General features: G+C 40.6%; 1 long non-coding RNA gene across 1 annotated transcript; it reads left to right on the top strand.

Annotated features, from left to right (window-relative positions):
• Positions 1–21397: 21397 nt before the first annotated feature.
• LOC144983659 (uncharacterized) lies at positions 21398–23793 on the top strand. Its single transcript, XR_013647422.1, has 2 exons — positions 21398–22773; positions 23137–23793. It is a non-coding gene; the product is annotated as an uncharacterized LOC144983659 (long non-coding RNA).
• Positions 23794–26347: the final 2554 nt, after the last annotated feature.

The raw sequence follows: 26347 nt of genomic DNA on the forward strand, positions 1-26347 counted from the left end.
GTTTATCTTAGGAATGAACTACTGATGCTCAGGGAACATAAAAACCCCTGGAATCCGTCATGTTATTTCATCGGAGCTTAGGCGGAAATACCGGGGATGCCGAGCTGGTCGTAAACACAAGGCGAAGCTGAAGGCTGAGGCGGCTAACCGGCGGCGTTTCAAACCATTTATCCCCTCCGTCATTATGGGAAACGTTAACGCCCTGTCCAACAAGACGGACGAGCTGACTGGACTGATAAGGACACAGCGCTGCTATATGGAGAGCAGCCTCCTCATCTTCACCGAGACATGGCCAACCAGCTATGTGCTGGATTTTAACGTGGATCTGCCCGGCTTTACCACCGCTCTGTGTTTCCATTCCTCTGAGAGCGGAAGCACAGGCGGCTCTCCAGACAATCTACAACACAACCACAGAACTGCAGTCCAAGCACCCAGGGGCGTTCATGATTATTACTGGGGATTTTAACCACGTGTCCCTGGAAACCACTTTGCCCACCTTTCACCAATATGTCGACTGCCCCACTCGAAATAACAGAACTATTGATCTTCTGTATGCAAACACTCTGGAAGCATACTCGACTGCCCCTCCCCCGCCCCCTTGGAAAATCTGACCAGAACCTGATACACCTGCAGCCTAGCGAACAAAAAGGACATAAAAAAACTGAATCGTCTGATCAGGAGGGCAGGCTGTGTGGTGGGGCGACGACAGAATGAACGTACATTCAGTTCTTCTGTCATGGTGCTTTTATTGCATGAAAAATTACATGTTTTACTTTTTCCTCAGTTTGATATTTATAGTTATATTATAATATAGTTAGAGACCTTTTCCACACCTGGACAGAGTCATTCTTTTTTTTTATTGTAGTGCTGATCAGTCTTAGTATTCATTTTAAAACTTGTTGACATTTGTCAGAACAGACAGAAAGTCTGGGTTTAACCTGTCCCCCCCCCCCCCCCCCCCCCCCCCCCGCGTGTCTCCGTCTGTCTAGAGATTAAAGCAGCTGAACTTTATGTTTTCTCTCATATGGAAATTGTGAGTTTGACTCCACAAGATACACAAATGTGTGCATTTAGTGAGTGAAGTGTTCTGATTGGATGGTAAGGCACTATGAGGTCTTTGATACAGGATGGGGCCATTCCATGTAAGGCCTTATAGGTTAACAGGAGGATCTTGAACTTGATTCTAGAATCAACTGGGATCCAGTGAAGTGAAACCAACACAGGAGTGATGTGATCTCTTCTGCTGGTTCCAGCTAACAATCTAGCTGCTGCGTTCTGAACAAGCTGGAGACTTCTTAAGGAACTCTTAGGACACGCTGCTAACAAGGAGTTACAGTAATCCAGTCTAGACGTAACAAATGCATGGATGAGTTTTTCAGCATCACTCTTAGAAAGTAGATTTCTGATCTTAGCAATATTCCACAGGTGAAAAATGCAGTTTTCCACGTCTGAGATCTGTGAGCCTTAAATGCTAAATCCTGGTCAAATCAAAGCTCTTCAGAACTTCTCTCTGAGTAAATGGTCTGGCTGAAGCGCTGATCTCCTCTGCCATGATCAAACTTGCTTCACTTTGTGATTCTTGTTTCCGTCTCGTCCGGCCTTCTCCGATTCAGGTAGTTCAGGACGTCCAAAAATGAAATGTGCAGTTGGGAAATGAAAAGACACACTAGAGTCTGCATGAACGTTCAAACCTTTAGCCAAAGGGGGGAGGTGGAGAAACACGACCAGCTTTGTGGCTGTCCACTCTCTCTGTCCTCAAAGCAAAACGCCAAGCTTTTTTTATTCAATGAGGGAAGATGAAAACATACTAGATACGTCAGCAGAATGGTGTGCTTTTGTCTAGTCTGCATTGCAGGTGTCGTGGCTCCATAAACACTCCAGTACAGAAAGAAAACAGAGACCAAAGGTCAAAGACAGGCCTATTGGTGACCTCTGTACAGACAGAAAAAAGAGAAAACATCACTGAGGTCAATGCGTTTAAACCAGGAGTGGGAGTGGTCCAGTTCAGCCAGGGCTACGTATGGATTAGGATCAGAAACGGTAGAAGAGCTCAAGATGTTATTTACAGCGGGAAATTGGTGGGTAATGTACCGACCCATCATATGTGGTGCTCTGAGCTCACAGATGAGGTGGCTGTCAGTCAATTAAGGCCTTCATCAGAAACCACGCCCTGTGACAGGGTGTGAGCTGAGTTTCTCCTATTACTGTCCTTCTTTTAGGTGTAAATGACCTAGATTCGGCCTATTACAGTTTTATTTTTGTAATTCTCTCTTATTGTATAACGTGGTTGTGGCTTTTATTTTGAAGGACGTGCTGAACCGGAAGTCGTCAGGCAAGCGAACGTGAAGGCTGCATGTGCTTCATGTCAGCCAAAAGATAAACAGACAACTTCGGTGTTTTCTCCTTGTTAATCTATGAATTTTTTCCCGTAAATTTACGAGTTTTTATCTCCTAATAAAATTACTTGTTTTTGGTGGCCATAAAACTCTGTCGTAAACTCTGAAGTACAAAGCCACTAACTCACTAACATTAGCCATAACACTGAATACTCCTGAAAGACTCAGCTTCACTGCTCTAGCACAACATTGCGACTTTAATCTTGAAACTTTATTTCGACTTTTATCTCAACACGAGTTTTTTCTCGACATTTTTTTTGTGTCAAGTTTTTTTCTCGTCATGACGAGATTAAAGTCGACATAACGACTTTAATCTCGTCTTGTTGGCCAGAATTTTTTTTTCCTCACCGTGGCCCTAAAACTCCGTCGTAGTATCTTGATGTTACATTGGTTGAAAGAAAGGTTTCAAATTTATAAAAATACAAAATGGCTGCCAAACAGTCTCCATCCCATTGTGATTTCAAGTCTCGATGTCGTAATGCAAAGCACTCATCATTTGACAGTAAAAGTGCAGGCACATTCTCCAGTAGGGGGCATCCTGTCAAATGCTGAACCTCACGATTAGTTCTCTCATCCATGCATGTGCCATTAATCTTAGCACACTCATTCATGTATAATGGAGAAATATAGTGATCATCAGCTAACTAGTTGAATGACACAGCATCATATTGTCATTTAACCACTAACCTATGTGGTGTAACAACATGATAGTGACTTCTCGTAACAGCCACCTAACTCATGGTTTGGGAATCAACACTTCCCATGAGCCTTAGCGGCCGTGGGCGGGGCTAAGGCCCGGGTCCCGACGCTTGTCCACAAGATGGCTGGAGCACATGTTTGAACTGCATCTTCCAGCTACGAGGAGGAAAATAAAAAATACATCAGAACTAACTTAGATTTGCTCCCACTGTTTTTTCTAACATACATTGAGTGTTTGTGTGTGTGCTTTAAGCTGCTCTGATCATTTTAACGTTTGAATGGTGTCTCTAGCTAAAATTGTGTGGAAGTTGTAAGTGTTGGAAGATTCAAAGGTTGTCAAAGATTGAATGCTGTACTGCTTAATGAAAGCTGAACTTGCTGATGAATTGGCTGAACTATCCTGGAAAATCTTGAAAAGTTAAAGGATAAAAAGTCAAAGCTTATGAGTAACCCCATCTGAAAGAAAATTCTTCCATGTAACGAAATATAATTGAGTTAGTGGAACTGAATTTTATCAAAAAAGGCAAGGTAAAAAAGAGTGCAGCAGCAGTCAGAAGCCAGCCTCGAACTCAGAACCTCAGTATTATAAACCTGCTTACCAAGCCACTGAGCTAACACTTTTGTATCATCATGCATTATCTTATTAGGAGAAGCCGAGTTGAAACAATTTCATGCCACAGTTCGTTTTTTACGTGGAAAAAACGAACATAAGTTTTCACTTTTGAAAAGTCGCAGGATTTGAAGGACCAAATGTGGTAAAAAAAAAAAAAGATTTTGGAGGTAAAAAAATTGTAGGAGTTAAACAAGGCCCGAAATTGTTGAAAAAATGGCTGAATTAATGAAAATTTGAAGATTTGAAGGAAAGGAATGAGCTGAACTGTTTCATACAATGGTTAAAGTAAGTAAAAACATGTAAAAGAAGTTAAGCACAAAGATTCTCTATGTATTTTAATGGAGCAAAAAATCCTGGAAAATCCTGGAATATCTTAAAAAGTTCAATGATTTGAATGACCAAAAGTAATAACTGTAATAAGTTGAAAGAGCTCAACATTTTAAAATTAAAATGGCAGAAAAAATTTTTAAGGGTCCGAACAGGGTTTCGAACCTCGTGCAACATAACTTCCCAATGCATTTTAATAGGGCAAAAATTTCCAGAAAAACTGGAATATCTTAAAAAGGACAAGGATTAGAAGTACCAAAAGTCATAGCACCCATAAGCCGAAAGAGCTGAACATTTTAAAAGTTGAATGTTTAAAATGGGTTAAAAATTGTAGAAGTAGTTAAGTGTCAAAAAACGGCGGAAGATGAGCGTAATAAATAAAGAGAAACAGGAAAACAAAGGGTTGAATGCTTTACAGCATTCAACCAACTAGAAGGAGCTGCATTTCCAGAAGAAAATGCAGGGTTGAATGCTGTATTGCTGAATAAAAGCAGAAATATGATGAAAAAACATTGTAGAAGGAGTTAAGCATGAAAGCTGAAATTGTTGAAAAAATGGCTGAACTGTCCTGGAAAATCTTGGAATATTTTGAAAAGTTAAAGGACCAAAAGTCAAAGGTGAACATTGTAAACATAGAATGACCAAAAAAGGTCAAAATTTGTAGAAGGAGTTAAGCATGAAAGCTGAAATTGTTGAAAAAATGGATGTACTGTTGAAAATTTGAAGATGCTAAATGGCCAAAAGTGCTAGCATTGGAATCAGCATCATCAACTGACTCAAAAAAACATATTGAGAGTACCATATTGGTAAAAGCTACATGTTCTAAAAGTTGATAGAAAATCCATTTTTTTTTCAAAACGGTGGCTTTTCTATTAATTTTATCTCCATAGCAACCATTTTATTTTTGTGTCGCCTGGGGATGACGAACAAATCGACCTCAGTTTCAGACAAATCGGAAAAAGTAAACCTTTGGACCTCCTTAGTAACGAAGTTTGTTTGCTAACCACGCCCACATTTCTTATATGTCCAGATCCAGTGAAATTTCAATTTGTTCAGTTCCAGCCATGGATGAATTTATTGCAATATTTGCTTCAGATTTGGTCAGAAAATGGCCATCAAACAGTAGGTTGTGTCAACATCCCATAATGATTTCTAAACCTATATTATAGTCCAAAGCCTTATGATCAATTTAACATTTGAACGTTGTCTCTAGGTAAAGGCATGTTGAAGTTATAATGCTTAAAAGAAACAAAGGTTTTTAAGGATTCTCAATGTATTTAAATGTAGCGAAAATCTTGGAAAATCCTGGAATATCTTGAAAGATTCAAGGATTTGAAGGACCAAAAGTAATAGTTGAAAGGAATAAGCTGAAAGAGCTGAACATTGTAATAGTAGAATGGTTAAAATAGGTGAAAGTTTGAAGGAGTTAAAAATTGCCTCACATTTTGGCAACAAAACATGGCCTTCAAACCATAGGTAGTGTTGCCATCCCATAATAATTTCAAAACCTCTGAAGTCCAAAGCCTTGTGAACATTTAAATGTTTGAACGGTGTCTCTAGCTGAAAGCATGTTGAAGTTACAATGGTTAAAAGAAACAAAGGTTTTCAAGGATTATCCTTGTATTTAAATGGAGCATAAATCCTGGAATATCTTGAAAAGTTCAAGGATATGAAGGACCGAAATTGATAGCTGAAAGGAATAAGCTATAAGAGTTGAACATTTCAATAGTAGAATGGTTAAAATAGGTTAAAAACCGAAGGTTAAAATCACATTTAGGCACAAAATGGCCGCCAAACTGTAGGTTGTTTTGGCATCCCATAATAATTTCAAAATGTATGTCGAAGTCCAAAACCTTGTGAGCATTTCAATGTTTGAACAGTGTCTCTAGCCAAAAGCATGTTGAAGTTATAATGCTTGAAAGAAACAAAGGTTTTCAAGAATTCTCCATGTATATAAATGAAACCAAAATCTTGGAAAATCCTGGAAAATCTTGGAATATCTTAAAGTTCAAAGATTTGAAAGAACAAAAGTTGTAGCTGTAAGGAATAAGCTGAAAGGGTTGAACATTGTAATAGTAGAATGGTTAAAATAGGTGAAAGTTTGAAGAAGTTTAAAATTACCTCACATTTATGGCACAAAATGGCCGCCAAGCTGTAGGTGGTGTTGCCATTCCATAATAGTTTTGAGCCTTATGTTGAAGTCCAAAGCCTTGTGAACATTTAAATGTTTGAACGGTGTCTCTAACCAAAAGAATGTTAAAGTTACAATTGTTTAAAGAAGCAAAGGTGTGGTCAATGGAGCAAAAAGATTGGAAAATCCGGGAATATCTGGAAAGGTTCAAGGATTTGAAGGACAAAATATCATAGCTGGATTAAGATGAAAGAGCAGAAAATTTTAATAGTTGAATGGTCAAAATAGGTGAAAAATTCATTTTTCATTCATTCCGGTTCCGGGTTACACAACAGGACGCGTGGCGTGCCTCTCTGCGATTACAACTATCTTCAAATTACTTAAAAAGTTGATTTTTCTCCAAAAAAGAGAGCTGACCAGGCCCCGAAGAAACCCAAGGAATATGAAGAACTCAAAAAGTCTCTTGACATTATTCAAGAAACGCTGAAAAGTTTTATGGATCAAGTGTCGGCAAAGCTAACGCCACTGTGGGATATGATGGAAGAGTTCCGAAGATTTCGGGCTCAAAACGAGCAGCGAGAAAACCAGGTCGAGATTCTGGAGAAAAGAATCTCGACCTGGACGATGGACCTGGACTTGAAGAATCTCGACCTGGACCACATGGACGATGTGGAACAGCAAGTAAGGATGAATAATGTCATTCTCACTGGAGTACCAATCAAGCCTCGAGCGAAGCTGAATACAGCTGGAGCTAGCACTGCTAATGCTAGCGTAGCTGGCAGTGCTAATACGGAGATCGGTGCAGAGTCTTTGATACAGCAAATACATTCATTTCTTACATCTAAAGGGATTTCCCTGGATCTCAATACCATTGAGACCTGCCACCTGCTCCCCAGGAGAAAGGAGACGGATAAACCAGCGATCCTCATCAGGTTTGTGAATCACAAACACAAGCTAGCTTTGATGACCCAAAGGAAACAACTGAAAGGTTCGGCTGCTTATCTGAATGACCATCTGACCAGAAGGAATGCTGAAATCTCAAAACATGCACGGCTTCTCAGGAAGCGTAAGCAGATTGAGAACACTTGGGTTAAAGGCTGAAGGATTTACGTCAAACCACTGTCCAGAGGACCGGACCAAGGTTCTGGTGGTGAACACCATGAAGGACTTTGAGAAGTGCTTGATTACGGTTGTCTGAAACAACGTGGAGTAATAAACCAAAGAGCCAAATAATTTCAAGAAATATGACACCAGGAATCATCACTTTCTCTGTATGTCTGACGTCACCTGAATAACAGCAGGGTTCTGACCTGCAGACAACTTGACCTCAACTTTCACCGCAGCTGATATCAGCTGAAGAAGGATATGGACCTGAATCTAATGTCTGCAGACATAACATGGAAGAGAACTATAAACTCTGTTTTGAACCCAGGAGATCAGCTGTTATCAGTAAAAGAAGAAATACCAACCTTGGACAATCGACACTTATGGACCCTTTTTATTTTTCCCCAACAGCATTACTTTATTATAAAAAAAAAATAAAAAAAATAAATAAATATATATATATATATAAAGAGTAAAACAAATGATTAATCACTTTTGAAAATTGTTAAATTGATTGACTTTTGATGATATTACTTTACTAGCTCCTAAAATTGATAAATTGATTCAAAAATCTTTCCTAATGTAGCATAATTTTGCACATGTTTTTAACTTTTGATACTTAATGAAATTATGCTTTGAAAATTCCTGAAACAGTGTTGTGTCTATTTTACTGGTATAGTATTATTTTTTAAAGCATATGAATGACTTTTAAAAGTAACATAATTTGCATATATTTCAGATGCTGCATTTGCCATGTTAATTTCTAAAAGTTATTTTTGACGTAGTACTTAAGTAATTCATCTTTGGCATGTGCCTTATTGATACCTTATGATTTTTAATTCTGTCTGATAAAACCTAGGAACCGGATATTGATAAATCATGTAATAAAATGGTTATAGTATAACGGGGTGGGATTATATAAGTTCGCTTCCTTCCACTCCCTTTCAAGCAATATTTATTAATTATGTCTAATTATCCTAAGTTTGATTAGTTACTGTATGAATGTATAACTGATGTTTATATTGCTTTTGTGTATAACTTCTATTTGATTGCTTGAAATAAACCATTTCAAATCAAATCAAATCAAATTGTAGAAGTACTTTAACTGTGAACTTCTGCACAAAAAATTCTCCATGTATTTCAATGGAGAAGAAATCCTGGAAAATCCGGGAATATCTTAAAAAGTTGAAGGATTTGAAAAGCCAAAAGTCACAGCAGGAATAAGCTGAAAGAGCTGAACGTTTTAGTAGTTGAATGGTTAAAATAGGTTGAAAATTGTAGAAGGAGATGAGTGCCGAAAAACGGCGGAAGATGGCAGAAGAGGAAAACAAAGGGTTGAATGCTTTACAGCATTCAACCAATTAATGGTTTAAAGTAATGAATAAAACTAAAGGCTTGAAATGGTGAATAAATGGTAAGAGATGTAAAATACATTTGTATTTTTTGTAGCTTTATGGTGTGTTCACACACACACGGTGAAATAAAGGCTTGTGAACCATCAGTCTGAGAAACCATCTTTTCAACCGGGGAGGCTACATTAGGGCCTTCCTACCAGGTTTACTCATTTCTATCTGTAATAAAAATCACCTGAGGGGGGGTCAGACGGGGAGACGTAGGGCTCAAGGCTGGAGATCCAAGGTTTCCACAGCAGAAAAGCTGACAGAATACCTTCATGCTCTGTGGTTTCTGGATCTAGTAATCCCCAGTACCAGTCTGCCAGTGGCTCCTCTGTTGGACCAATCAGGAACTGCGTCTCATGAGTGAGTTCATCCACTCAGCAGTGGAGTTCCATCTGGTAGAGTGACTGTAACCCAGAATGGTGGAAATGTACCAGTGCTTGTGGTTTATGAGGCCGTGTAGATGTGCACAGTGAAGGGCAGGATTAGGACAAATTCAACCACTAAGCTACACTTAGGAGAAATTGTATTTATATATTTAATTTAATGTGCTCAGTGAAGGGCAGTATTAGGACAAATTCAACTACTAAGCTTTACTTGGTAGAATCTGTATTTATATATTTAATTTAATTTAAATATTTATTTATTGCTTTCTTTCCAGCCTCTGCCAGCTGTAACTCAAACGTTTATTGACGTCTTCCATTTTATTTTCTTCCTTTTGATATTAAACCTTTAATCCACAATTGTTTCTCACTTTCAGGTTCATTTGTTGTAGTTTGGTTGTTAGTCTGAGTTTGTCAGTTTCAATCCTATCATCATAGTCTGAAGAAACATTAGTTGTGTAGCTGACATTGTGTAGACACCAGCATGCACACACACTCCTCTGCAGCATTTGCAGTCAATTCTAAACAAAGCGCTCTGACTTCATCTCCATGAGAAACTCAAGGCTGCAGACCTGCAGCTGAGGAGAGGCTGAACTCTAGGATGTGTGTCCAACAATATGACTGATTATAGTTTCTGAATGCATCGTCAGTGGACAGAATGAATGGAAACATTGTCTGTCCTATTGTCCATTATTTTAGTCTTATCATAACTCTTCGTATGTCTGGAAAAGCTGGGTGTGAACTAACAGCATTTCTCTGCAGTGATTCCAGATAAAGTTTCCTAACAAATATAACATTTCTCTGCAGAAATGACATCATCCGTTGTAGAATCAGAGATTCAGGAGCCTCTAAAACTGCAGCTTTCTGTTCATCCACAATAGTTGTGTTTTTGTGTTTATTTATGTAGTGTGTGTGTGTGCTGTACGTCCACCATCCTGTTCTATCAGCAGTTCCCAGACAAACCTGCTTTGTCACACCTCCCTGTCCTAAGTGCATCTCATCTTCCTGTTTGTTCTGACCCCCCCAGAGGGAAGACGTCTCTGTCCTGTCAGACGTCATCAGATCCTCCTTGCTGCGTTTCATTTGCTTTTGCATACACTGGTTCCCCAATCCCCTTGACCTCCAGCTGTCCCCAGAGACCCCGCTTCTCTTTTTCTACCTTTAGCCATGTCACCAACACAACTCCAACTAAACACAAACACACAATTCACACACACAACCACAAATGGTTTGTTAAAACGCAGACAAAGCAAAGGACAACAGTCCATCACTGTTAACACAATAAAAACTTCTACACAAAAGCACAAAATACACAACGCAACACTTAAATATCTTAACCCCTAAACAAATAAAGCATTTCACTGAAATGAATCCATTAGTATGTTCACCTCCATATCTGCACGGCTGAAAAGCGTCTGATGAAGTGTCTGATTCTTCATCTCTTCTGATTTCTGGATCTTCTACTCTGACAGAAGAGGGATTGACAGAAAATGCTCTTTGTTCCTAATTCTGCCTCCAAGTGATTCTTTGTGGTGTTGTATGGTGTGCGCTTGTGTAGCTTGCTAGCTGCTATTTTCATCTGTGTTGTTGTGAGAAGTGGGCAGGCTGACTTTACTCAGAACAATAGAAGTTGAATTCTTAGAGCTTGTTGTGTGTGTGACCTTCAGACACACTCCAATATTGCATTGCTCTGTCATTTCTCTCCTTCCTCTGTAAAATATCTGCAGGCGGTTTAAACTTTTTTATATTCTCTTGATTTGTGTCAGATCCATTAAAATGTGATCAAGATTTTCCTACTGAAGATTTTTTTTACCCATAATTCAAAGTGATCTTCAATTCTCAATGAACAATTCATTTTACAAAGTGATGATGTCATTTGAAAATGTATTTTACAATTTAGGATTCAAGATGAAGAAAAACTATTTAATCTAAAATTTTAGAAATCAAAGCTTTTAAAATTATTAGATTTTAAACTGTCTTATTTCTGGTTCCATAATTCAGATGAAAAAACATTTTCAACTCTCATTTCCATTTTATATTAAAGTTATATTAAATCTACTGCATTTTCATTCACATTCATGTTTTTGGGTCAAAGTCATAAAATAAATTGCTAAATCCCCCCCCCCCCCCATGCATAATTCATTTCCAGGTCTTCATGATTTTTCATCTAAAATCTCTCCTGAAAATGTCATCTGTCAGTGTCTCATCAGGGCGGGTCCCACCTGACTGAATGGACCAAGTTCCTGGACCTCCAGCTGCATCACTGCTCCTGAACACACTTTTCTGTCTGATTGCAGGTTGAAGGACTGCAGTTTGTCAGAGATCAGCTGTGAAGTTCTGGTCTCAGCTCTGAAGAAAAACCCGTCCAATCTGACAGAACTGGACCTGAGCTGGAACAACCTGCAGGATCCAGGAGTTCTTCATCTGTGTGGTTTTCTGGAGAGTCCAGGCTGCAGACTGCAGACTCTGAGGTCAGACTCCATGTTTCAGTTGTGTTCACATCAATATGATGACAAAGTTGTGTTAGGACTGAACTGCAGACATGAGGCTCATCAGCTCTGCTCTGTGTCTTTGGTCCAAGAGACTCCTTTAAAGCGCCTGCAGAAGCAGCAGCCTCACGTGCACGCTCACATGCACTCTGAGTTCTGCTGTGTTTCAGCAGATGCAGCTGAGAGTCCAAAGGGTTAGGGTGACAGAGTCCTGCTGCAGCTGGATGCTGCTCTGACAGACACATCCTCCACAAACATCCTCACCTTTTCATCCACAAACATCATCACATCATCCATCAAAGCTCCCAGCAGCTTCTGACTCTTCATTCAGAGCTGAAGTCATGCTTGATCAGGGATCAATGTCCAACATTTGCTGCTGACTCTTCCTCATCACTTCCTTCTTCTCTCTGCTTTGATCTGTTGGAGCTGAAAGTCTCTGCTTGAAGGGCTGCAGCAGAGAAGGACTGGAAGATCATCTCCTGAAAACTGGGAGGAAGACTTTCCAGCATCCTGCTGCTGAAATTCTCCCATGATTCAGTGCTGTTTGGAGAAGAGCTGAGCAGAAAGAGGAAGTGGACTTTTTCTGCTGTTGCTGCAGAAACTTCAGTTGGTTTGGATGCAGCCACAGGCTGATGTTTGACTTTCACACATCTGGACTTCTTTCCTGAAGCAGCTGCATGTTGTCCTGAATGTTCCTGAATGTTCTTCTTCTCTGCTTCTGCTGGACTCTTCTGATCTGCTGCTATTGCTTCACATCTTTGGACTTTTTCTAAACTTTCTGATCTTCTTCAGCTCTGATCTCTTTAGAAGAAGTGAAGGATGAAAAACAGGAACTTTGTCTTTAAACTCAACTCTTTCTTCTGGATTCAGGTTATATGGCTGCAGTTTGTCAAAGACCAGCTGTGCTGCTCTGGTCTCAGCTCTGAAGTTCAACCCGTCCCACCTGACAGAACTGGATCTGAGTTACAACAACCTTCGGTCTTCAGATGTTCAGCAGCTCCAGGATCTGGTGGAGAGTCCAAACTCCAAACTACAGACTCTGAGGTCAGTAGAGGGTTGGAGTCAGTCCAGCTGCTTCCAGATGTTTGGTCCTAAAGTTAGTCTGAGAGCAAAGATGCAGAGTTTCCTGTGAAGCTGCAGCTTCTCAGTGAAGCTCTGAGGAGAATGATGACAGGCTTCAGGACAACAGTCAGCCAATCAGAGCAGCAGAAGCTCCAACAGGTGAAGATGACAGGAAGCTGCTGCTCTGAACAGGACTGAAGCTCCTGCTGCTCTTTCTGCTGCTGTGCTGCATCACTGACTGACAGACCAGGATCAGGAGACACTCCTTCATCTCTGTCTCTCTACTTTCTCTCTTCAGCTGGAGTTAAAGAGTCTGATGTTCCTCCTGGAGGAGCAGAGAGGAGCAGCAGCAGCAGCTGGTCTGCAGAGATGTGGTGACTGGACGGTGTTCCTGGGAGGTGGAGAGCAGAGTGATGGAGGAATCAGAGGAAGTGGAGATGAGTGTCAGAGCTGCAGCAGGAACTGATCTGAGATCAGCTCCACTGTCTCTCAGTTATGGGGCTGCAGCTCCCCCAGTGGACTGATGGAGAACTGCACTTCCTCTAATTCTAACTTCTCAAACGTCACTATGGGGTCAAATTGTGAAGTTTGGTCGTTTCCTGCAAATAAACTCTGATATGAATTTGTAACAACAACCAGTAAATAGCTGGTAAACTAACCTGGCTCCAGTTAGTTTCCATTTTAAATAAAAAAGTTTCCTCTTGGTTCAAAGTAAACCTGGACGGTTTCTCTAAACGGATGTGGATGGAGGCCCTAGCTCTAGCTGGAAACACTGCTACAACGTGAAGGGGATTGTCATGGATGGTTACCTCTCAGGTTGGACACGCCCCTGACCAGGTGCCAGTGGTTGTATTGATGATTGAGGATCAGATAGAAGAGTTGGAGCAGCATAGCAGCCCCAGTCTGCAGTCTAACAGTGGTGACATCAGGCTGGGCTCATGGGCTGATTTGGAAGAGAGAGAAACTGTCAACTTTGTAGGGGAGAGCTGCATCAAATCCTTGTTCTCCTGTTTCTTTAAGTGGTCAGACAGTCAGCATGTAGGTTTGGGACTTTTATTTTGTAGGATCTGAGGGAAGTTTGTTTTCTGCGTTTACTAGAGGTGTGTTCTGTTTGTTGTGTTCGCCTTGGCTCTCCCTGAATTTAAGATGCTCCTAGAATAAATTCCAGTTATTCTTTATCTCCACTTCTTTGTTTTTTCTACACATTTATCTGAATTATTTCACTTATTCACCAACGTGAAAAGAGGAAAAGTTGATTGAATCAGTGATGAACAGAAGCACAAATACAGAAAGACATCCTCAGCGGGGGGGTTACCAGCAAACAGCACCTTTAGCCAAAATAGATCCAGATGTGAGAATCAAAGACTCCTCTACACACTGAAGCAAGCAGCTCTACAAAAGGCAGAACTGTCTGGGTTCTGGTTCTGTTTGGAAGAGGAAAATTCCCAGCAGAACTTTAGTCATCAACAAGTTTAGGAAAACGTCTCTGCTGCAGAACACAGGAGAACCAAACCAACTCATGTGTCTGTGTGGGACTGGAAGTTCAGAAAAGTCCTCATGGCTTTGAGATGCTTTTTGGGAACAAACAGATCCCAGAGTGGAAAGCCCACACCATGACAGCGCCGCCTCCTTTAAGGCTGGAAGCTACATCTCCAAAATAGACTTTGGTGGCTGTTTTGGAGCAGATGAGAACTTTTTCAAACGGTAAAAACGTCTGCAGCTGGAAAAGTACAACTCTGTTGAACAACGTGCTTTTATTTTGAAAATTACAATGACTTGGTTTCATTTAAAGTAGATTTATACATGTGTGTATTTGTTATTTACAATGATGTTCTTATTGCAAACCTGAAAGTGAATCCTTGGAAAATGGCATCATGTGAAATAAAGTTTGAATAAATCAATAAATAATCAACACATAGCGCTGTCGGTGGGATGTTTGTGTGCATTTATACACGCCAACATATCCCAGAATTCCCTGGTTTCAGCGCCATCATGTTTTAAAAATAACTTTATTCCACAAAAAGGAAATAAATCCAGTAGAAAACATCAAACTAAAGCTTGGTGGGTGATGCTAAAGCTGCTGACGCCCTCTTTTTATATTTGATTATCATTGAAATATAATCATTACAAACTCTCAGACACAACCACACAATGATGCAAGGCACAGCTCTACACACACAAAACAACGTCTACATGTCTAAAAATCTAGAAATCTTTCAGCATCAATGACATTTCAAGGCATTTAACAATCTGGACTCTAGATCAGTAACTATTCTGTAGCAGATTTCAAATGTTCTAAAATAAAGGATTTGAGTTCTGAATCCATTCAATGAGGAGAAATACAGTCTGACTTCAATTTCAAACACAGTCAATTCAGATGATCTGTTTTCATTTGGATGCATTTCTTTCATTTTGGGGACTACGGGCCATTTGATGAATTTCCATAGTTGATCACCTGATGTGTCTGTTATTTTAGATTGATGATCCTTTACTGTTAAAGTCATGGTAGAATTGACCTTTAAAGGATTTGTTTACATATTTATCATCACATTTTTCAGTGAGTTTTATTTCATCTATGACTAAATGTGGTAGTTTAATTTGAACACTGGAAGACAATCTTCTATTTCTTATTAAATGGATTAAAGCAATTGGAATTTCTCTGCAGGTTTTCTGAAATTCCTTGGTTGAACATTAAATATCAAATTGACTTTTGAAGTCTCTTCATTGAAGAATTTCTCCATTTGAATCAAGAACCTCGTTTCCAAAATGATCTTGAGGTCAAACCAATTCTGATGAAACATTGTCTTCCTGTTTGTGGTCATTACTCTGTTGTTCCACAGGGGGGCGCAGTGAGGCCAAAACTAGGACTACACAGCATTTTCCGCTGGAAAAGTACTTGTTGGTGAAATTCTGAAATCTTTAGAGGAAGTTTGGAAATTTCAAAGTCACATCAACAAAAAATCAAATCCAGCGACTTTTTTGAAGATGTTTTTGGGAAAATGAAACCAGAATGAGTCAGGATTAGCTAGAAAGTCTTGTAACATTTGATTCTGAAAGTTCCAACCATTGATTCTAAACCAATCGTCTTCACACCTCCATAATTATATTCCTGAATTAGTGGAGATTTTCTGATGAAATGGGTCTTACTTCTCCAAATAAATGTATAAATAATTGAGTAATTCTTTAAATTCTTTGGATTAATGTGGAATCAAACCTGCAGGAGGCACAGCAGCTGCAGTTGCCAGTGACTGCCACGAGAGGGCCCCAAACAGCTGCATATTCAAATCTGGTGCCTGGAACAAACGTCAACACTTTCCATTCAACGACCGACAAGAAGAGTGTTTTCTTTTTTCTACTTTTTTTATTTAGGTTCTATCAATTTGCAGGTAGATAGAAGCCTTGGCTTCACCAGACACCTTTTTCTGTTCATGTTGTTCACTGTTTATGTTGATGTTTAAAGTTTGTGTGTTTAACATAACCAACATAAATCTCTCTCTCTCTCTCTCTCTCTCTCCCTCTCTCTCTCTCTCTCTCTCCTTTCTGCCTCACACAATCTGAGAGGATTTTTCTGCAGCGTGTTGATCTGGAAACTATTTTATTTTGAAAAAACAGACATGCTTCTTAATTATTTGTTTTAATGTGAAAGTCCTGACCAACATCCTTTTTAATGTCTGATCGTTAAACTTTATTTCAGAAATGTCCATGTCCTTCATGTTGAACGTCTTTCTCTGTCATCCATTCCTTGATTTCTGATTTCATGCTCAACATTTCAAGCTGATGTCTTTGTGTCTCAGCCTTCCTGGTATTCCAGGAAGCATGTTTAAACTAGCCTGACTTTAAGCCTGAACTCTGGCTGAAATCCGCCTGAACTTGTTTACTCTGGGTATGTCGGTTCCAAGAGACCGGATATGAGTTGGCGTAATTACGCTCCACTTGGTAACCCTGGGTTCACCTCTCAACATATGCGTTTCAGTCCAGATAACGCTGCGGCATTCCTACAGGCCGACCACGGTGTGTTGTTTTCACAGGGCTGTTGACACATTCAGTGTTGCCAGTCATTGTTTCTTGCCTCTGTGGTCCAGTGAAACCATCTTGAGTTGAGCAGGGTGAGTCAACACTTGGAACTGTCTCTGATTCCACCTCACAGGTGTTCTCTAACAAAGTATCCTGTGATGTCCTGGGAAATGAAGTCTCTTTGGTTTGAAGCAAGTGTCTGTGGTTCCACCTGTACACTTGTCCTCTTGGTGTTTTTACTATGTAGGATCTTGGCAGATTGTGTTTATTTATCACAGTGGCTGCTTCCCACTTGCTGCCTTGCCTAATCCTCACATTTTCCCCATCTTGGAGTTCAGACAGCATCCTGGTTCTTTGATCAAAGGATTGTTTCTGTCTTTCCTGTCTCCTTTCAAGGTCACTCCTGGCATTTTCATGAAGAGTAGGTTGTAACATTGCCTTTGACAAAGGTAGTTTTGACTTAAGTCTTCTCCCAAGGAGTAATTGTGCCGGTGAAAGGCCAATCCCATCTAGTGGCGTATTCCGGTATTACAGCAAGGCTAAGTATGGATCACCACCACTGTCTTGTGCTTTCTTCAACAGGTTTGTTACTGTCTGGACCGCCCTCTCAGCCTGTCCATTTGATTGTGGGAAAGTGGGACTGGAGGTGGTGTGTTTGAAATCCCATACAGTGCTGAAATCCTCCATCTCCTGGCTCACCAGCTGTCTGCCATTGTCTGAGAATAACTCATCAGGCACCCCAAGTCTTGCAAAAATGGACTTGAGTGCAATGCTGATGTGTTTGCTTGTGGTTCCACTCAGTTTGATGATCTTTGGGAACTTTGAAAAATAATCCACACACAGTAAGAACTCAGTATCATTGAAGTGAAACAAACCACACCTACTTTTTCCCATGCTCTTTCAGGAACTGGATGTGGCATAAGTGGCTCTTTGGGATTATTGTGTCTGTGTGTGTTACATACAGACACAATGAGCCACAACTTCCTCTATCTGCTTAGCCATACCTGGCCAGAACAGTAAATCTCGGGCTCTTTCCTTACATTTAACTATTCCCAAGTGTGATTCATGGACTTTTCTGAGCATTTCACTTCTCATTCTGCGTGGTACTACCAACCTTGAGTTCTTGAATATGAGTCCATCCTCATAAGACAGTTCTTCTCTAAATGTCCAGTATTGCTCGATCTTGTCTGGAAATTGTCTCTGCTACCGCCTGTTCCAGCCCCTGCCTCTCGGCGCCCCCTCGATGCTCTTAGCTGAGTGTCCCGCGGGGTCCGAAGCGTTTACTTTGAAAAAATTAGAATAATGGAATAGGACTCCGGTTCTATTTTGTGGGTTTTTCTTCTGAACTGGGGCCATGATTAAGAGGGACGGCCGGGGGCATTCGTATTGTGCCGCTAGAGGTGAAATTCTTGGACCAGCGCAAAATGGACGAAAGCGAAAACATTCTTATCCATCTCTTCATCTATGAGTGTTTCTTTGTGTTCATTTAGACACGCTCTGCTTAGTGCATCTGCAACATGCATCTCCTTTCCTGGTTTGTATTTAACCTCCAGACTGTACTTTTGCAGCCTCATGAGCATTCATTGCAGTCTAGCTGGAGCACTGAGGAGTGACTTTGAATCACTTCTAGTGGCTTATGATCACTTTCTTTTTATTTATTTTATTTTATTTTTTTTAACTTGTCCTGTCCAACAGCTAGGCAGGCAGATGAGAGCTGAGGGCCTCTTGTGTTGGACATATTTTACTTTAACAAGAGGGGTTATTAATCTTCTGACAAACCAAAGGTATGACTGAATAAACCCCTTTTGGAATGGAGGCCAAACTTTATTAATTTCAACCATGTTTGAAAATCTTTGGTGTTGGACCGGACGGAAAAGGAAAGAAGGGAAGATGATATATATATATATATATATATATATATATATATATATATATATATATATATATATATATATATATATATATATATATATATATATATATATATAACTTATCCAATTTTGCCGCCTTAAATGAATTACTTCTATTGGTAACAAGTAATTGAGTTAAATGTATTCAACCTTATTTCTTAAGGTCCGTACACACTGGGACGAATTTCGCGCGATATTCGCCGACGTTTAACGCCTCGTGACTAAACAAAGGGCACCAATGTGAGTGTGCACACCGACGCGAAAAAACGCCACGCGTCAAAGTGTCACTTTTTAAAAAACAACTCGGGTTCCTTTTTTTGGTTTGACGCGCTGCGTCAAAAACTATACGTTTTGCACACGTGTCTGGAGCTTCTGAAGTTACAGTAGAAACACAACTTGGGGGCGGTCAAACACAAAACTGCCTTTCTGAGCACACATACCAGCGAAGAAGATAGACGCCAAGTAGCGTCTACACTGCCGCAAAGAAATAAGGACGGACATTCTAAAATATCCCCGAAAACGCTCATGATACATTTTCAGCTCTTGTACCAGTCGATAAAACTCCCCATGTTCTTCTCTTCTCGTAACTATGGGATGTACCCAAAATCTGCGTCTTTTCCGCTGTCTTTCATCATTCAACAGAAAAATAATTTCTTCATCTCTGGAACTGGAGCTAGAGCTACTGGTGCTGGAAATATTCATGTTTTCTTTGTATGATTCTGACAAGCACGTAAATACTTGCTCTCTTCTTCTGAGTGAAAAGCGACTTTAAGAAGCATAAAGTTGCGCAGGGCCACCTTGTGTACAAGAGTATTTCTGTTTTACATTAAGAGCCATCTAATGTCAGGGAATGAAATTGCATGTTCACTCGGCTCATCGTCAGCGAAAATCGCTTGGGTGTGAACACAAGAAACGTAGCGAAAAACGCTGGCGAATAACGCCTGGCGAATATTCGTCCCGGTGTGTACGGGCCTTTACGTTTATAAAACTCAATAATTATTTATACAACTCAGATTCACATATTTATCTAACTAAATGTCATATTACTCCAATTCAATTAATCTTTTTTCCATCTTAATTTATTATATTTCTTAACCTCTCATATGTCTAAGTTTTAGCCGGCAGATATTCTCATTTTTATGACAACAAAAAGGACGGGAAAATAATGCACGGAGTGCAAAAAAGCATTGAAGAATTTACCATCATTGTCATTACAGCATTAGATGGTAGGGGTGCTATATAAACTCATCATCCTCTCCTTCACTCTCACTCATGGTGCAGAGACGTAAGCACAGTAGGACAAAATAACTCAGCAAAATACAGTAAAACAGCAAAACAACTAAAAACATTTGGTCAAAAACCCACACTTAAACCCAAATCTGTCCAGACAGGCAAAGGGAATGATATCCCACAATTCCTTGCGGTGCCGATCTAACAGCAGCACCAAAGTTACACCTACTTAATTGAATTAATTTGAATGAAAGTAAAATAACTGTCTGACAACTATGTGCTATTTTAAAGCTGACTGAACAAAAAACTGATTTATCTTAACTGAAGCAAATAATGAAGTTAGATCTAAGTAAAAAGTTTCTCTTTCCAGCATCCATATGTGGTCTTATCACCCTCTCATGGTGGAAAAAGTATTATCTGAGCTTTTTCATCCACTAAGTCATCTTCAAATGGACACGCCATGCTGCTTCACCTCTCTGAAAACAAACTAACCTTCAACTAAACCTGCTCCAGACCAGGCTATGTTCAGAGCATGAGTTGCTATGGCAACTTGACATACTCTGAAACATACCTCCATTTCTGGAACTGAAAGCTGAGGTTATCAACTTTCTTAGCCTCAAACTTACCGTGGGAGCTAGCAGAACCTGCTTTCTGGAATACCCCCCTGAAGGTTTCAGCACCACCATCCGGACAGCTCCCACTGCATGTTCTCCTTTAAACCCAGCCGGGCTCCAACCAAGAGTTTGGGAAGAAATCAGGAGAAACTGGAGAACGGAGGAGGAGATCTAAGGATCTCTGCAGAGAGAAGGTGTGGAGAAAAGACAGACGTGCAATGTAGCCAGTTCTCTGACCGAGTCCTCATGAGAGACACGCTACATGTGTCAAGCAGGACAGACGTGGGATTAAAGGGGAGGAGGAGATCTGAGGATCTCTGCAGACAGATTACCAGGTTGAGTTAGTGTCTGTGGTCTTCTGATCTATGTCAATATTATTTTTATTCTCTTTCTGGTTTTCATGCTGGGATGGGGCGGGGGAGGGTGGGTGGTTTGTTCATTATCTTAATTTTGAATCATCTACAGACAAATGGTTCAAAGTATCTCTCAGCTGGATCATTTATCAATATGTTCATAAAATAAAAAGAAGTACAAGGATCAGTAGATTCTGCACACATACTGCAGATTAGCCCCCCTGTCCTCCCCCCTCCTTGGTTCTCCTCTCTGGGAAAACTTTTCGTACTACTACTTATATATTGTTTTACATTTTTTGTCTTTAATTGTGTTTAATGTTTTGTTTTTTAATTGCTTTTTCTGTGGGATGTCCATCCAACAAGCCGGCATTTATCCTGACTTGGGACATGTGAGCACTGAGTGGTTCCACATGTGGTAGCATTAAAACACGCAAGAACCTCAAATATTCCAAATACCATCAAAGTACTTTATCTACTTTATTTATGCTGTTTTTATTTGTTTTAGGAATTATTGTATTATTATTTAAAATTATCAATAAAGTTTATTCATCCATCCATCCATCAATCCATCCATCAATCCATCCATCATCCATCCATCAACATTTAGTTGGAGGGTCTCTCTGGACAACGTCCCACGTACCTGTCATCCGTGGATCCACAGCATTCAGAGGACATCCTCCTCTGATGGACGTCCTCCTCTGATGGACGTCCTCCTCTGATGGACGTCCTCCTCTGACGGACGTCCTCCTCTGATTGACGTCCTCCTCTGATGGACGTCCTCTGCTGTGGAGCTCCAGTCTTTTGCAGGAGGTGCAGCCATCAAGTCCCCCACCAGGCCGTCCCAGATGGCAGCGACCCCCTCAGGGATGAAGCTGCTGGCCGTGGTCCTGAAGGAGTCTCCCACCTGGAGAAATACAAGTTCTAAACATGAGTTGACATTAGTTAGTAGAACTTGTACTTTGAAAGGAGGAAAATGGCAGGAAAGGTGTCTGAAGTTCCAGAAAAAGTAAACCAGTTTTTAAAGTGAAATGTATTTTATTTAGATCCATTGGCCTCTGTGAATGAATGAGTCATAATAAGTAATTAGGTACCATGTTGGTATTTTTCCAACTGAGATGAACAAACCCAGAAACAAAGCCACAGATAACCAGCTGACCAGAAGTTATTTGGCTTTAATGTTACGGTTCGGCTCACTTGAGATCAGAATGTGGCCCTGAACCAAAATGAGTTCAAACCCCTGCTTTACGCGGTTCATGGTATCACCTCACAGGCTCCTCTGGAAGCTCAGTTACAGTCAGACAGAGACCAGAGATGAAGGATGAAGAGCGAGGAGGAAGAGGAGGAAGAAATCTTCCTCTTTGGTCTTTAAATGTCCATTTTTTGTCCATTTCTGTTGACCAATCAGATGTCTTTAAATCCCAGCGCCTGATGATGCCGACCACCAGAACCTCAGCTGTGTTCAGACTTGGGTTGTTCCTCCACCTCATCGGCTGCAGTTCCTGCGTCCATGGAGTCCCTGGATCAGTTGGTATTGGTTACTTGGTTCTGATACATGGACTGTTCTGGTCATGTGATTTTCCTTGAAGCGATAAGATGACCAACACAGGGTTCTGCTGTCTCTGCTCGGCACATGCCAAGGTTTCAACATCGTCAGATAACTGGAAACCCCAAAGTCTAAATGGGAAACACCTCTAACCTAACCTCTGATGAACATCTAGAAACCACCTCTGTTGCTAAATCTGACATGACTGTCAGTCTGAACATGATTCTTCATTTCTAACAGTCAGGCTGAAGAGAGGAAACCTGAAGGAAACAGTTTATCTGAGAAACTTTTCTCCTGAATGTGGAACTTCTTCCTCATCTTCACTTCCCTTTCTCTGATCTGCATCTGTCCCTGCAGACGTTTCCTGTCCGTCTGCTCTCTATAAAGAGCCTGTGAGATCTTCAGAGACTGAAGACCTTCAGCAGCTGACGCCTCAGAGGTCCTCCTGCCTGAACCAGCGTGGGTCCAGCATCCCGTTCTGAAGCTCCTGAAGAACCAGAGACTGTGGGTGAGACCATCAGCCATCAGTTCACTCTCCAGAAAGTCTGGAGTTCCTTTCAGACCTTTCAGTTTGAGGGACTTTGAAAGTGTCCTTAGAAAACTGCTTTATCTGCTGGTTCCTTCTTCTGAACGGAGACAGACAGACGTTTAGAACAGAAGGTCCTGGTCCTTCTTTGGGGATGAAACAGGGAATTCCAGGAATGTCATGGTTTCTGCAGAAACGCCATCCATCACTGTGATCCTGGTCCCATTAGGATCTCTAGACGTGTTGGTTTCTGCTAAACGCTTTCTGGAAGAAAGTGTTGAGGATCTGCAGCTGCTTTGGTAGAAAAGCTGAAAAACCAACAGATGTTGTTGTTTCTGCTTCCAGGTGACCATGAAGATCCTGCTGAGCTGTTTGCTGATCTTCATGCTCTTTGCTGGCTCATCACTGGCTACATATGAAAGTTTTTGCAGGAAGCACATAGACAAAGACATGACAGACATGGTAACAATGGTAAACAACAAATGTGACTCAGTGATAAAAGACAAGAACATTTACGACAACAACAACTGTAAAAGAATCAACACTTTCATTGCCTCTGACCTGGCTGAAGTCGAAAAAATCTGTACAAGTGAGGGAACCCTAAACAGTCAAAGTCAAATGATGGAGAGCAAGAAAATGTTCACACTCATCAACTGCAAACTGAAGGACAACAATGCCAAGAAACCCAACTGCCAATATGAAGGCATTCTCCTGACTAACAGGAAGCTGTTGGTCCAGTGTGACAACAACAACCGGCCTGTTCACTTTGGTGGTTACATAGCAGAGCCTGGTTTCTGATGTCTGGATTCCTGAGGCGACAGTGAAATGTCCTGCTGACCTTCTCTGAATCCCACTGAACATCTGGCTTTACTGCAGCAGAGCCGCTTATCTAGATCAGCTGATCCTGTTCTGTGCTGCTCACAGTTTGCATTCCTGTACTCTGCTTGCTCCAACTCCAAACAAAGAGGAGTTCTGCTTTCATCAATAAAAGTATCAAGTTGACTCACAAGGACTCAGTTATTGACCCACATTTGGAATCCTGATCAGTTCAGAACTAGGACTTCTGTAGAGCCAGTATCTATGGTCCCAATGATGGATCAATAAACCTGCAGGAATGAGTCTAAACCTTTAAACTCTGCAGAAAGCTGTGGAGGCTTAGAATGACCTCACTCCCACTAACAGATTACAATCCTGTCATTTCTAATGGAAACTTTCCTTTTCTGATGGAAACATGTTTGACTTCCACCAACAGAAAGAAATGTCCTTCAAATGTTTCAGAAACGTATTCCTACTCTTTGCTCATTTATGTCCATAAATGTCCATTTTCTAACTAAATCCCACATGTTTCTTTATTTTGTGGATGTCAGACTAAATGTAGAAAAACAAAAAGCTCTAAAGTCCATGAATTTGTTCTCAACATCAAACTGTTTCAATGTTAAATCCGTGATGTTTGATGTGGTTTTAAATCCTCATTGTGTGTTTTTTTCATTCATACTCTGGTATTTTAGTTCATCATTCCGTGTTTTAACATCAATGTTCCATACCTGGTGCATTAGAGTTTCAGGAAGGGCGCCCTCTGCTGGCAGACTGCAGAGCTGAAGCTGCTGGATGTTCAGCTCCACGGAAATACCCGATCTTCTCCGAATGTGGCCGATCCGGTTTGTGACGTCACGGGACTTTCGTTTGACTTCTGGTCTTGAAGGAAAACTTGAACTGAGTCAATGTTCTCTTTGACAAGAATATCTTATGTCTCTTCATTTACTATCCTCACCGGAGGAAACAAGCGCTTGTCACCCAGAAATTCCAGCACACCTGCATTCCCACAATCCTTTGCGAACAAAGCAGCCAGTGAAAAAGCGCGATGACGTCATGACGTCTTCTCCATGTCAGAGCTCAGGACTCACACCAGCAACCTGCATTGTCCACAGGAACCAACCTGGACCTGGACTTGGATCCAACAGTGTTTGCTCCAGGAGTGACAGATCTAAGGATACAAATCCAGACTTCAAAGACATCCATTCAGGACTGGAACAGGAAGTGTTTGTCAGAGTGAAAGGAGGCTGGATTCTAGTTCAGATGATCTGTAGTTTTAGGTAAGGTTGTCAGGTTTTGGTGAGAACTCGTGCAGCAGTGTTCTGGAGGAGCTGAAGGTTCTTAATGTTACTTTTTGGAATACCAGCAAGCACGGCATTGCAGTAATCAGTTTTAAAAACATGCATTTGCATCTCCATATTAGCAAGAGAGAGCAGTGGGTGGACCCTAGCTAGATTTCTAAGATGATAAAAAACAGTTTTAACCATCTTTTTTAAGTTAGCTTAGAGTCAAAGATAACACCCAGGTTTCTGACTGTTTCTGAATGGCTTAATAAAGGTTCCTTTACCATCAGAAACGGTTTCTCTCTCTTGGCTTCAGGACTGATAACAAAATTTTAAGTTTTTTTCCTGGTTGAGCTACAGAAAATAATTTGTCATCCATAATTTCATATCTAAAATACAGTTACAAAGTTCTTCTATTGGTCTTGTGTAATCAGGAGACATAGCTATGTACAGCTGGGTATCATCAGCATAGCTATGAAAACTGATGTTGTGGCTCCTGATGACATTCCCAGGAGGAAGCATGTAAATGTTAAAAAGCAAGGGGCCGAGGATGGAACCTTGAGGCACACCACATTTAATTTCATGGACCCCTGAAAAGTCCATGCTTACCAAGAAGTTTCTCTCCATGAAGTACGATTCGAACCACTTGAGAACAGTTCCTGAAGGACTTTTAAGTCTGTTTACAAGGATCAGGTGATCAACAGTATCAGAAGCTGCACTTAGATCTAGTAGAACTAGTACTTAGATCTGACTTGAACCGGAAATCATTAACGATTTTTTACACGGCTGTCTCAGTACTGTGGTTCGTTCAAAAACCAGATTAGTTTATCTCAAAAATGTTCTTTAGTTAGAGAAACTCATTCAGCTGAATAAAAACACGTTTTTCTAAAACCTTGCTTAAAATTGGAGTTGGAAAGTATTTACAGTGTAGTCTGTTAGATACAGGTGCAAAGGTGACGACTCTGGGGAAACAACTGTTCCTCAGTTGGGTGGGACCAGCTGATGACCTGCTGTTGCCGTGGAAACAGACTTTGGAGCACTAAGCTGCAAATGCAGCTGGTTTCTTCCTGCATGGTTTGTCTGTCAGATCTTCATCAGACAAAAGAGTCCAGAACCAGATCTGAAATCCTGAAGGTCTTTTTCACAAACACTGACAGAGACTCCCAACCATCTGATTTTCAGAGAGGCTTCAAGAATCCTGTTTGAGGAGTTTAGGGTCAAAAGAAAAATGAGAAGAAAGGAGAAGTGATGGTAAATGGAGAAAGAGTTTATCCAGTTTCCCTCAGACTTCCATCATCGTGTGATGTTTGGAGAAACAGAAAGAGAAAAACTCCAAATCTGTTGATGTTTTACACAAGAAAACAATCAAACCATAAATCCAGTCAATGATTACACATCAACCAATCATCTGTCGACTGCAGAACAGATTTATCAACTTTATGATCTGCTTCAGTATCAGA

Source organism: Oryzias latipes, chromosome 2, assembly GCF_053564925.1.
Source record: "Oryzias latipes strain Hd-rR chromosome 2, Olatipes_Hd-rR_3.1".
In the NCBI taxonomy this organism is placed as follows: Eukaryota; Metazoa; Chordata; class Actinopteri; order Beloniformes; family Adrianichthyidae; genus Oryzias; species Oryzias latipes.